We start from the raw sequence: 12,024 nt of genomic DNA, 5'->3' as shown, positions 1-12,024 counted from the left end.
AACAAAATCCAAAAGCATTCCTTAAGCAATTTCCGAAAAAAATCGTAAACGATTTCCTGAAGAAATCGGTAATGAAAATTCTTAAGGAATTTTCGGAGAAATTTTGTAAGAAATCTCCGAAGGAATACCCAAATTCCTTATTCCTGAATAATCTTCTAAGGTTTAAAAAAAACTTTCGGAGGAATATCTGGAAGAATTATCAAATAAATTTCATGATTTATTTCCAAACTAATTTCTGGAGTATTTTTCGAAGGAATTCATAAATGAATGTTTAAACGATACTTCTTTGAATATTCTCAGAAATTCCAGGAATTTTACAATAAGGCTTTTACAATACAGTATTAAATAATTTACAGACAATACAATAAAATTAAATTTTCGTAATGTTTAAAAATACCTGACGTTTTAACTAAATAATTTGACTAAATACTACGCCCCAGTTCTGGGTTACAATGGCTGTGAATAAGAAAATAAGAAGCGTTTTTGATTGAGGCTCGTAATAATTGCTCAGCAATATTTGATTTGATGATGCTCAGCAAGTGGTTTTGTCAGTTATATTCAGAAATTGATTTTAAAATATAAATTACTTACTCGGGAGTCGGAACAAAAAATTCGGTAAAGCATTCACAATTGGGATTTAATCATTTTGCTAAATCAGTTTGTCTTATAAGCCAACTGTCCTAGTAGCACAAATCTAAAAACAATGAAAACTGATCAAATAAATTGATTTAAATAAATAAAAAAATGTCAAAATAACTAACGTGCAACTTAACTTGAAATTTCTAAACTGCAATAATTTACCTGCACCAATGCCAGATGCTTTAAGAATGGGGACGATTTGGGCATGTATCCATTCCCCACAAAAGCTTATGAACCACAACAAACCCATTTTGCGAGTCACCTACAAATTTAGGTACTCGACTGAATGAGGCCTTGGCTTAGCGCATTCCAAAGATCAGTTTAACAATTTATGTATTATTATACTAGATAAAGCCTCATTCAAGCTCTCAAACTAGTCAACCAACCTATTAATTAACCAAAACAATGTAAAGCTATGTCCATTTAGAATCCGGAATAATAAAATCATCTGTATCTCGGTAACGGATTGACGTACAAAGGAGGTTAATACATCAAAACAAGGGTAATTAATTGTACTTTAAGGAAAAATTATTGATACAAATAATTTCTTCTTGTTTCTAGTGAAAACTCGCACCTTCTTCTTTATTCCTCTCATCAAAAGTTGCACACCTCCGGAGTCAACTTCCTTGGTACATTTGTTCCACATTTTGGTCATCTGAGTCGCGACCCAAGCTGGTTTTTCCACTTTTTCCACTTTTCTTAAGCTTCCGCTTCATTACTGCCCAAAATGTCTCGATGGGCCGGAGCTGTGGGCAGTTGCGTGGATTTATGTTTTTATCGATGAAATCTTTGTTATTATCGCGGTGCCACTGGATGACTCACCGGCTGTAGTGGCAACTCGCCAACTCTGGCCAAAACTTCACGGTACCTTTATGGGCTTTATGGAAGGTCGACCGCGGTTTTTGAAACATTCCTCCTTGTACAGCTTCGAGTCCATCGTCTTATTCGTCTCAAACACTTAGGTCTTGGCCCCACAGTTGCATATCCCTTGCCAAAACCATTCGTTTTTTTTGCAAGTTTGTCCAAAAATCAAACTTAAACTTCGCAGGAACTACTCCTCGTGCCGTCACCAAGTAGAATTTTTGGCTAGGAAGCTGTCAGAAATCCATTTTGACGTAGGTTCAATCGTCGATGAGCAGGATTATCAACGTGGGTGTGCAGACTTTTTTCCCTCGTTTCGACTTCCATCTGGAATAATTTTTGACACGCTTGGGCGAAACTTCGTGAAATTTATACCACAGTAAGTGGGCGCCTGGGTAGACAAACCGCTGTAAAAGAATTCTTACAGCGGTTACTTTCCGTGCCGCTGCAATACAATAAATGATTCCGGATTCTAAATGGACACAGCTTTATGTCACTACATACACCGACTTAGAGACACCATCGCTTGAGGTAGATTTGAAATTGAATTTTGACGAGATCCACCTTAACAACATTTATGAACTGTCATAAGACTAGTTCAGTACTATTCCAATTAACTCTACCACGCTGTATTTCTTCACAGATACGTATTTCGACTTCAATTATTATGCCGTTTTCAGTGTCTCGTGCTTGTCTCGAATCGACTTAAGTTAATTGATTTTTTTTATTGCGATTAGTCATCGGCGTGGCAAAATTATGATCGGCGGCGCGAGTAAAACCACCGGCGGCGGCGGCGGCGGCGTGGCGCGGCGGCGCACAGGTCTATCTGGAGCAGTATCCCGTCCGATAATTGCTTGCTTTAAATGAAGTTAACAATTATGCAAAACTCACCTTCAATAATTATCCGCTTCAAATCTGGAATAAATGAAAATAGAAATGAGTTAATGAATATAGCAAGTTTCGACTGTTTTATTTTCTACTAAATATTTTGATTAATATTCCGAAAACTAAGCACATTTTTCACTTCGGAAGTCTTGACACAATAATTGAAATATTTTTTAAACCAATTATTTCCATCGAGTAGCTCAAGAACAGAACTTTCATATAAGCGCTTGATAATTATACTTTATTGATTATATAGGGGAACGGTTCGCCACTTCACCTCATAGCTCCTATTTCCATCCCATCAAAAACAATACAATGGAAAATAATTTGGTTTGTTTATTATTTTTGTGATTTTTTCCAGCAGTGAGCACGCACGTTGACAAAAAGAAGCGACGATTTTGGTGCCGTATTTCTTTGTTTAGCAATGAGATGGATATATGTACAGTGAGATGGAGATCGGAACAGTTCCCCTACTATAATACTGAATGATTTTATTCTGCCAAAGTTTGTCTCAAATGTCGAACACGCATAGTAAACATTGTCTCAAATTCCGAACACTTTGATTCAAATTCCGAACACCACCTTAAACGCATTTAAATGCAAAATTTGAATAGTAGCTCATTGTTGTATAATTCTAATGTCATTAATCTACACGCTTGCCTTTAAAATTCGTTTGTTTATGCAATAATAATGGAATATTTTAGAAAAATTCTCATGCATTGAGTGTTCGGAATATTAGTTTTTTCGGGATTTGAGTCAGAATAAAAAATGTGTTAGAATAAAAAATTACTTAACACGCTAAACTACATATCTAAAATTGAGATTCTGTAATCTGTGTTTTGAAGAGTATATATTTAACACCGGCTCTACTTTTTAAAGCGAATCTAAGAAACAATACAACAAGAAAGTAATCTCACAAGTCGATTTCAAACTAACATAATAGTGTTTATTCTGGACTCGAAAAGACAATCTCGAAGAAATGCATATATTGAAATATCTCAATTTTATGCAACTGTTGACTGCTATGTACCGAACATCCTTCCCCGCAAAACATTTGTTCCGGTTCCCCTCTGAAAACCCCGCAAACCAATCTTCAAAGCAGAGTTTCCGCATCGTTCTCCCATTTATCAACGGCTCAATGTCAACCCGATATGCTACCCGACAATAAGAAATTTTCCTTTCACTATTATACCCAGACAAAACTTTCCACTCCAGCTGTCCAGTTCTTCCACGGGTTCAACACATCCCGGAGAAAACTTTTCCAATGGCTTTCCATTCAGCCGATTCACTGGTGTGTGAACACTCGGGTTCTGCACTGGATTGTCCTTTTGCTTGCTAGTTATTTCCTTTAGATTTCTTTCGCTTTAATTTTCCTTCCATCTGGTGCGCATACACGGGGGGAAAACTTTTGATTGGAGTCCAGCCGAGAAAATGGCATTTCGAACACGACATGGTGCCGCCAGCATGTCGTCGTCGTCGTCGCCACCGTCATCTTCGCAGCCGGCTCCATCCGGAACAACCGTAGTCAATATAGTTTGTGTCGAGTTCAATCGACGGGAGGTGTGGTGACATCTCTGCTCAAAAATCAATGTTTCTTATGCCAAGTTTCGGTTCCTTTTCGTCGGGAAACCGCTGCACGGTCGCGGGACTATGGCGAACGATGACGACGGCGGTGAAGGCCTTGGAAATTTTCCGGAAAACTTTGGCCATTTCCGAATTCAAGTACGGCCACCCGATAACGATCGAATCCGGTGGTGACCAATCGGGTGGTATGATGGCCATGAAGCTGACCTTTTTAGAGTGTACCAAAATTTTGAAGCCCCTTTTCCCACAACCGGAGCAGAAATCAATAAGCAATTATACTCGAGGAGAATGGCTCGGTAAACTGTCTGCCTTGGCACGGAAAGCGTAGTTGGAAAGCGCAAATCAATTTGATTGTTGGCTTCTGGTTTCGATGCAGAAGCAAGGAAATTGTATTCTCCACAGACAGAGTTGGTTCTACCGGGTTGCTGAACGAAATAATGAATGCCAACCGAGTAGGAACTGTTAGAGAAAACTTTAATCGGCTTGTGGTTTTCGGGGGGAAGGCAAATAGTGCACGATAATCTATAATTTACGCTATAGCAAACGAGTGAGCGAGTATGGCTCATGTTGAGCAAAAATTGTTAGGACAAAAGTTTGCAATTAGATTCGATTCGGTGCCCTTGTTCGATCTGGCTGGGGTGTGGTTGACTTCAATTGACAGCTTGCATAATTTATGTTGGTGGCTAAAGATCGAATTGGTTGTCCTATGAGACGAATAAATGGCAAACTATAAGTCAAATTTCATTATTGAATTCTCCCGATCTTGCGAACATATTACTTGTTGGGAAATTAATTGATAAATCAATTTCAACAACAGCAAAATAACAATCGGTCGTTAATATGGTAAATCTGTCCAGCATTACAATAATGAAGCAGAAAACTAAGATCAGTCGTGGCCACTGGGGTAGGAAGGAAAATGCTCATAACTCTTCAAAGTACAAAATATTTCGTGAAATTCTAAGTCCCAAATGTTCCAGCGTCCATGGCACTCGCGAGATAAGACCCACCTACCAATCCACCGAACTTCCTGGAAATCTCTTCCGGAAATTCATACCCTACCTGTCCACCTATTTACCCTCTTCCAGGGGTCAGATGTCATACAGGTCCAGCTTCATGAGAAGCTCTCGTTAGCAGCAGCACTCTAACGAAGACCTCAGGAGACCGCGGAATGTGGTCTTGTTGTTTCATATTGAAAATTGGCTCGATCGGCCATTGCGTCTCAGAGTTATTGAGAATACATTGTTTTTGCCAAGGGCCCCCTAAGGAGAAAAAATCGAAGTCGCGAACAAAAATTTTATTTCCAGAAACTGCTGCAATGCAGTGAATGACCGCCAATAAAAATGAATTGATGAAAATAGTAAAATCTATCACCTCAAAGTGCTATTTTGACCTCCCTCATTCTTATAATGCGCGAGAAAGGCACCATCAACGCTGGTATTTTTTAATAACTTTCCGAACCCCTAGCTGCTGACCAACGACAGCTCCCCCTGTGTTACGGGTAGCCAAGGGGTGAACTATGTTTCCGCAAACCCTTCGGTCTCTTTTTCTATCTTGAAGTTGAAGGTTGTATTCGATCTCTAGCAGAGGGAGGGGCAAAGACAAAGCTCTCATTTCAGGCGGATACCAGGCCCAAGTCAGCTATTCGCACTGGGGAAAAACTCCATCCTTGGTTTCAGTAGGTGGGGTTTCAGTGGTCCAAAGTCGCCGGGTAAATACCCTAGTAGCACAGTTATGACTGATTTGGATGCAGCAGCTCTAATGTGACAAAAAGGGCGATAAGCTAGATTGTAGCAACTACCGCGCAATCACATTGCTGAACGCCGCCTACAAGGTACTCTCCCACATTTTATGCCGTCGACTAGCACCAACTGTAAGGGAGTTCGTGGGGCAGTACGAGGCGGGTTTTATGGGCGAACGCTCCACCACGGACCAGGTGTTCGCCTTTCGCCAAGTACTGAAGAAATGCCGCGAATACAACGTGCCCACACATCATCTATTCATCGACTTCAAAGCCGCATGGCATATGATACAATCGATCGGGACCAGCTATGGCAGCTAATGCACGAACACGGATGTCCGTATAAACCGACACGGTTGATCAAAGCAACGATGGATCGGGTGATGTGCGTATTTCGAGTTTCAGGGGCATTCTCGAGTCCCTTCAAAACCCATCTTTCGTGTCTGCTATTCAACATCGCTTTGGAAGGGGTAATACGAAAAGCAGGGATTAACACGAGTGGTACAATTTTCAATAAGTCCGTCCAGCTATTTGGCTTCGCCGACGACATAGATATTATGGCACGTATCTTTGAGAAGATGGAGGAAGCCTACATCAGACTGAAGAGAGAAGCTAAGCGGATCGGACCAGTCATCAACACGTCGAAGACAAAGTACATGATAGGAAGAGGTTCAAGAGACGACAATGTGAGCCACCCACCACGAGTTAACATCGGTGTTGACGAAATCGAGGTGGTAGAAGAATTTGTGTACTTGGGCTCACTGGTGACTGCCGAAAATGACACCAGCAGAGAAATTTGGAAACGCATAGTGGCTGGAAATCGTACGTAATTTGGACCCCGCAAGACGCTCCGATCGAATAGAGTTCGCCGCCGTACCAAACTGACAATCTATAAAACGCTCATTAGACCGGTAGTCCTCTACGGACACGAGACCTGGACGATGCTCGTGGAGGACCAACGCGCACTTGGAGTTTTCGAAAGGAAAGTGCTGCGTACCATCTATGGTGGGGTGCACCATACCGGCGGACGGTACGTGGAGGAGGCGAATGAACCATGAGTTGCATCAGCTGTTGGGAGAACCATCCATCGTTCACACCGCGAAAATCGGACGACTGCGGTGGGCCGGGCACGTAGCCAGAATGTCGGACAGTAACCCGGTGAAAATGGTTCTCGACAACGATCCGACGGGCACAAGAAGGCGAAGTGCGCAGCGAGCAAGGTGGATCGATCAGGTGGAAGATGACTTGCGGACCCTCCGTAGACTGCGTGGTTGGCGACGTGTAGCCATGGACCAAGCTCTAACTTGACTGAATTTGTCACATATGAGTCTAAGAAACTTGTCTATGATGATTGTGCTACTCGGGTAGAACTTGACAATTTCTGAGTCTCCCGGACTTACCGGTAGAGAGCTCCATGTTTAAAAATCTCCCTTTTTCCGCCAAGCAGCTGTTTCTGGACCTGGTCAACCGAGCCTAGACGGAAAGTTTCGGACGAGGGACGGTAAAGTTTCGTGATACCGCTCCCGTCTCCCATCTCACTAACGTATTGTATCTCTAAGGCCGTGGAGAGAATGGAAAATCGCCGGCCTCAAGAGAAGCTGGAAACAGGTGGAAAATTAGGCGTCCAACAGCACGCGTTTCGTCCTGGGTAAGGGACAGGGTCGTATTTCGCTGGACTAGGAGATGTTCTTCAAGATGCCTTTAAGCCGTGCAAGTATGCACAGCTGGTACCTATCCCTGAACATCTCGAAGTCGTTCAATGGTACATGAATGCCACTAGTTTTCCAGCGGCTTAGCGAATGGGGATTTTCGGGTAACAACCTGGTGTGCCGAAAGGTCGGTCCTGGCAGTCACACTTTTAATTGTCGCCATGGACCGGATTCTCCACTTCTCCCCACTTAACATATACATTTTCATATACACCCAGGTTTTTTTTTACACGGTTTGGTTTTGGTCGTTTAAGGCCTTCAGGGTCAATGAAGCAATGAGTTAACCCCACCAAAAAATTCACAAAAAATCAAAGAAAATTCAGGGGGTATTTGAGAAGCTGTAAAAGTTCAGGTTAACCGAGAAATTAATGAATTCCAACCGCGTAAAAAAAAACTGGGTGTATGCGGACGACGTCCTACTGGTCGTCGCAGGAGAGATGAGAGTCGTCGTTAGCTGTGAGACGAGAGTAAAACTAATCAAGATCTTCTACAGGTCCTACGGAGCCAACGAACGAGCACTCCGTCTGCAAATGTTCACTATTTATAGTAATCGACAGCTTTACGGCTTGGAACACATCTCGGCTATCGGACCCTGATTCTGATCGGACTGGCATTCTTTCATCGATCTTCAACCAGATTGAAAGGGCAAAATGGTAAATGCATCATGAAAGATTCGTGATTACCCTTGAAAAATTGAAAAATGCTCCTTAAAAAAGTGATCATTTTTCCTTAAATTATCTAACAAATTACCTTGAAATATATAAAATGCTCCGTAAACATTCGAAAAGCGTACCGTAAAAAACGAATAAAATGTACCGTAAACAATTAAAAATGCTCCTTAAAAAAGCATAGATTTGCTATGTAATTAATGATAATTGCGCAATATATTGTCAAAAGAATTATTATAAAATAGTTCAAAATTTACCTTGAAATTGGCTATCATAAATTATAATTTTATGCTCAATTGTATAGCCCCTAGAGTTTATTGCTGATTGTTTTGCTTGGTAACCCTATTCAATTGAAAACTAAGAAAAATGCTCCTTAGGATGAATAAAATGCTCCATAAACAAATGAAAAATGCTCCTTAACTTAAACCAACGAAAAATGTTCCTTAATTTAAGGAAATGCTCCTTAAACGAAAAAAGGGCTCCGTAAAAAATGAAATGCTCCATAAACTTATAAAACGTAAATGAGTAAAATTGATTCACAATACAAACTGCACGTGCTGTCAAAGCATCCACCGCCGGTTTATTTTTGTAAGGCGACTGTTTAGCTCTTATTTTTAAAAGTAGTCTCACTAGCAGTTTTTTGTGTGCTTTACAGTTTCGAGTTCGGTCTCCAGTAGCCTTGAAAGTAGAGGCGTAGGATTGCCAATCCGGAAATGGCGAGCTCGATTATCCACTCCCTGTGCATAGTGTACTCATTGTATTTGCCACACGAAATACATACTCATGCAATGACGGGCATAGAAATGCTTCAATTAATAACTGAGGAGATGCTAATCATAGAATACTAAGCTGAAAAACAAGCTCAGATCCAGCAGGAATGTAGAGCCATTAAAGAAGAAGAAGGCAATTCCGAGTTATTCAAGTCGTGTGTGGTTATGCGGGAAGTTAATGAAGAAACCGATTAGCATAATAAATGCAATGTGATTTTAATGAAATTCGTATCGCCAACCATTTTTTATTCGATGTGCAATTGTCTGGGAAGTCTGTTTGTCTGTGAGCCAGGTGCACAATTTCGTAAACAATGCTTTGAATAGCATGTTGGCTAAGATTACATTTTAAAAGTTTATGGAGCATTACATGATTTTACGGAGCACTGTTTTACGTTTAAGGAGCATTTCCTCAAATTAAGGAACATTTTTCGTTGGTTTAAGGAGCATTTCTTTATTTTAGGGAGCATTTTTCTTCTTTTTTACTTGTTTACAAATGCTCCATAATTTTATTCATCCTAAGGAGCATTTTTCTTAGGTTTCGGTTGAATAGGGTTACCAAGCAAAACAATCAACAATAAACTCTAGCGGCTATACAATTGTGCATAAGATTCTAATTTATGATAGCCAATTTTAAGGTACCTTTTGAACTATTTTGTAATAAATTTTTTTGTCAATATATTGCGCAATTATCATTAATTACATAGCAAATCTTTGCTTTTTTAAGGAGCATTTTTAATTTTTTACGGTACATTTTTTTCGTTTTTACGGTACGCTTTTCGAATGTTTACGGAGCATTTTATATATTTCAAGGTAGTTTGTTTGATAATTTGAGGAAAAATGATCACTTTTTTAAGGAGCATTTTTCAATGTTTTAAGGTTTATTTCATCTGTTTAACCTTCTGTCTGTGCTCAAAAAAACTTACGTTGTCTGTGCTCTGGGGTCAAATTGACCCCAAATTGAAATTGCTATAACTTTTTTAATGTTTGGCCAATTTTGGATTTTTTGGGCTGTTTCGAAAGATAATTTAATCATCTTTTAGGTCGTTACCAAAGATTGACTATAGGTGGGCGGGTACATCGCGGGGAGGGGTTTTAGTAAACAAGGGTACAAAAACAGTGATTTTTCATGATTTTTTACTTATATTCGAAAATCCTACCCATTTTGAACTGCAACTTTTTTAAAAAGGTTATGCAGGAAGGCATGTGCTTTGGCATGAGGCGTTGATAAGTTTAGAACTCGGCCGCCAGGTGGTGGTATATTTGAATTCATTATTTTAGACTACTCAAGATATTTCGATATATAGAATTCTCCTCAGGGTAAATATTCTTATCGCACAAAATAAAAAATGAGAAGAAGTGCTCATTATATTGAGCACCGCTTTGTAGTGCTAGACATCCTGAACAATGCTGCCGAATACAACTTTGGTGTAGGTATGAGGGATCTCAAGCTAAAGCAATATTTCATATATGCAAGAATATTGCAAGTACACTATCGCCGCCTATTTGTAAATTTCCTTATTATTTATTCCGTCACATGACAGTCTATTGACACCAGACGAACTTTGTTACAGACGTCATCTTTACAAATTTCAAAATTGTGCGATAAGAATATTTACAATGAGGAAAATTCCATATATCGGAGTTACTTGAGTAGTGTAAAATAATGAATTCAAATATACCGCCACCTAGCGACCAAGCGCTAAACTAATCAATGCCTCATGTCAAAATAGACGCCTTCCTGCATAACCTTTTTGAAAAGGTGCAGTTCAAAATGGGTAGGATTTTCAGATATAATAAAATAAGCATGAAAAATCACTGTTTTTGTACCCTTTTTTACGAAAACCCCTCCCCGCGATGTACCCGCCCACCTATAGTTAATCTTTGATAACGACCTGAAAGATGATTAAATTATCTTTCGAAACAGCCCCAAAAATCCAAAATTGGCCAAACATTAAAATAGTTATAACAATTTCAATTTGGGGTCAATTTGACCCCAGAGCACAGACAACGTAAGTTTTTTGAAAAAAGGACACTGTAGCGGATATTTTCAAGATTTTTCAAGCGAATTTGCACCTAGGCGACAGCTCTCGGCGAGTTTTACCAAACTACCAAAAATTAGGAGAATCGGTTGAAAACTAAAAAAATGGCAGCCACTCAAAGTGGCCTGGGGTCATATTGACCCCAGAGCACAGACAAAAGGTTAATTGGACATGTTTTAGGCTGCCGATTGAAAGTTGCTCCCATCTGCATTTGCCGAGATGTCTTTCTTTAAAATGATCAAGAGTCCAAGAAGTCTTTTCCAAGTGTACGCGGTACACTTCGACAGCTTCTTGTGTGTTCTGATTTCGTTTTCGTGTAATACATCTTACACTTGATATTCCAACGATTTGTAGGTTCCCTCGCTATGAACCATGCATTCAGTCGTTGGAGCAGTGCTTGGACTGGAATGTATTGCGTAAAAAAATAATGTAAATGTATATCAATATCTCCGGAGAACAGCGCGTACCGTACATCATATCATCGAAGTTGGGAAGCCAGAGCTCCCATTCGGTTCAGTTCTGGCCAAGTGCCTTATAGCCTATTCAGATTACGCCATTAATGACATAATAATTAGCGTTTCAGGGTAAATACGCTTTATGATGTCATTATTTACATTTTTTACCATACATTTTGCGCTGTCAAAATATACCCGCTAAAAAGAGCCATAAAGAATTTATTACGAACAATTATTACGAGAGCTTTCGTTCTAGCTGGGATGCAGGGAGAAATTCAACAAAACAAAACTGACAAGCGTCACGCTCTCTTTGGCAGAGAGAAAATTCTCTCTGTTTTCATTTCGTTTCGTGGTTGACAGTCATGCTCTTTCTGTCGCAGCAGGGTCGAATGCATGTTAGATGGAAATCTTCTGAGCGCTGAAGAATAACTCGGATTGTGATGGTTTTGTGGAAAGCTCCTGTGATGATAATTATTTATTCTCCACTTATTCAACATGATTTGTTTAAAAAACAGATGCTCTCTAGAATTAACATGAAGTATTTAACTTAAACCTAGATTTAATAGAACAAATCGAATAAATTTTCAAAGTTCAAGGGCCAATGCGGAAGACAATTTAAAACGTAGGAATGGTTGTAAAACGAATATATTTGATGAATGAACATGATTTCATAAAT

At 39.8% G+C, this 12,024-nt stretch overlaps 1 protein-coding gene across 1 annotated transcript in view; it reads right to left on the bottom strand.

The window, feature by feature from the left end:
- LOC134219247 (histone-lysine N-methyltransferase, H3 lysine-79 specific) overlaps window positions 1-12,024 on the bottom strand; it is a 442,335-nt gene that overhangs the window by 160,964 nt on the left and 269,347 nt on the right. The window contains exon 4 of the mRNA XM_062697950.1: window positions 2,392-2,415. The gene's annotated coding sequence lies outside the window, so the exon portion shown is untranslated. The remainder of the gene's footprint in view (window positions 1-2,391; window positions 2,416-12,024) is intronic.

The sequence above is a fragment of the Armigeres subalbatus genome, chromosome 3 (assembly GCF_024139115.2).
Source record: "Armigeres subalbatus isolate Guangzhou_Male chromosome 3, GZ_Asu_2, whole genome shotgun sequence".
NCBI lineage: Eukaryota > Metazoa > Arthropoda > Insecta > Diptera > Culicidae > Armigeres > Armigeres subalbatus.
Note: the sequence above shows the minus strand (reverse complement) of the source record. Positions and strands in the feature narration are given on the sequence as shown.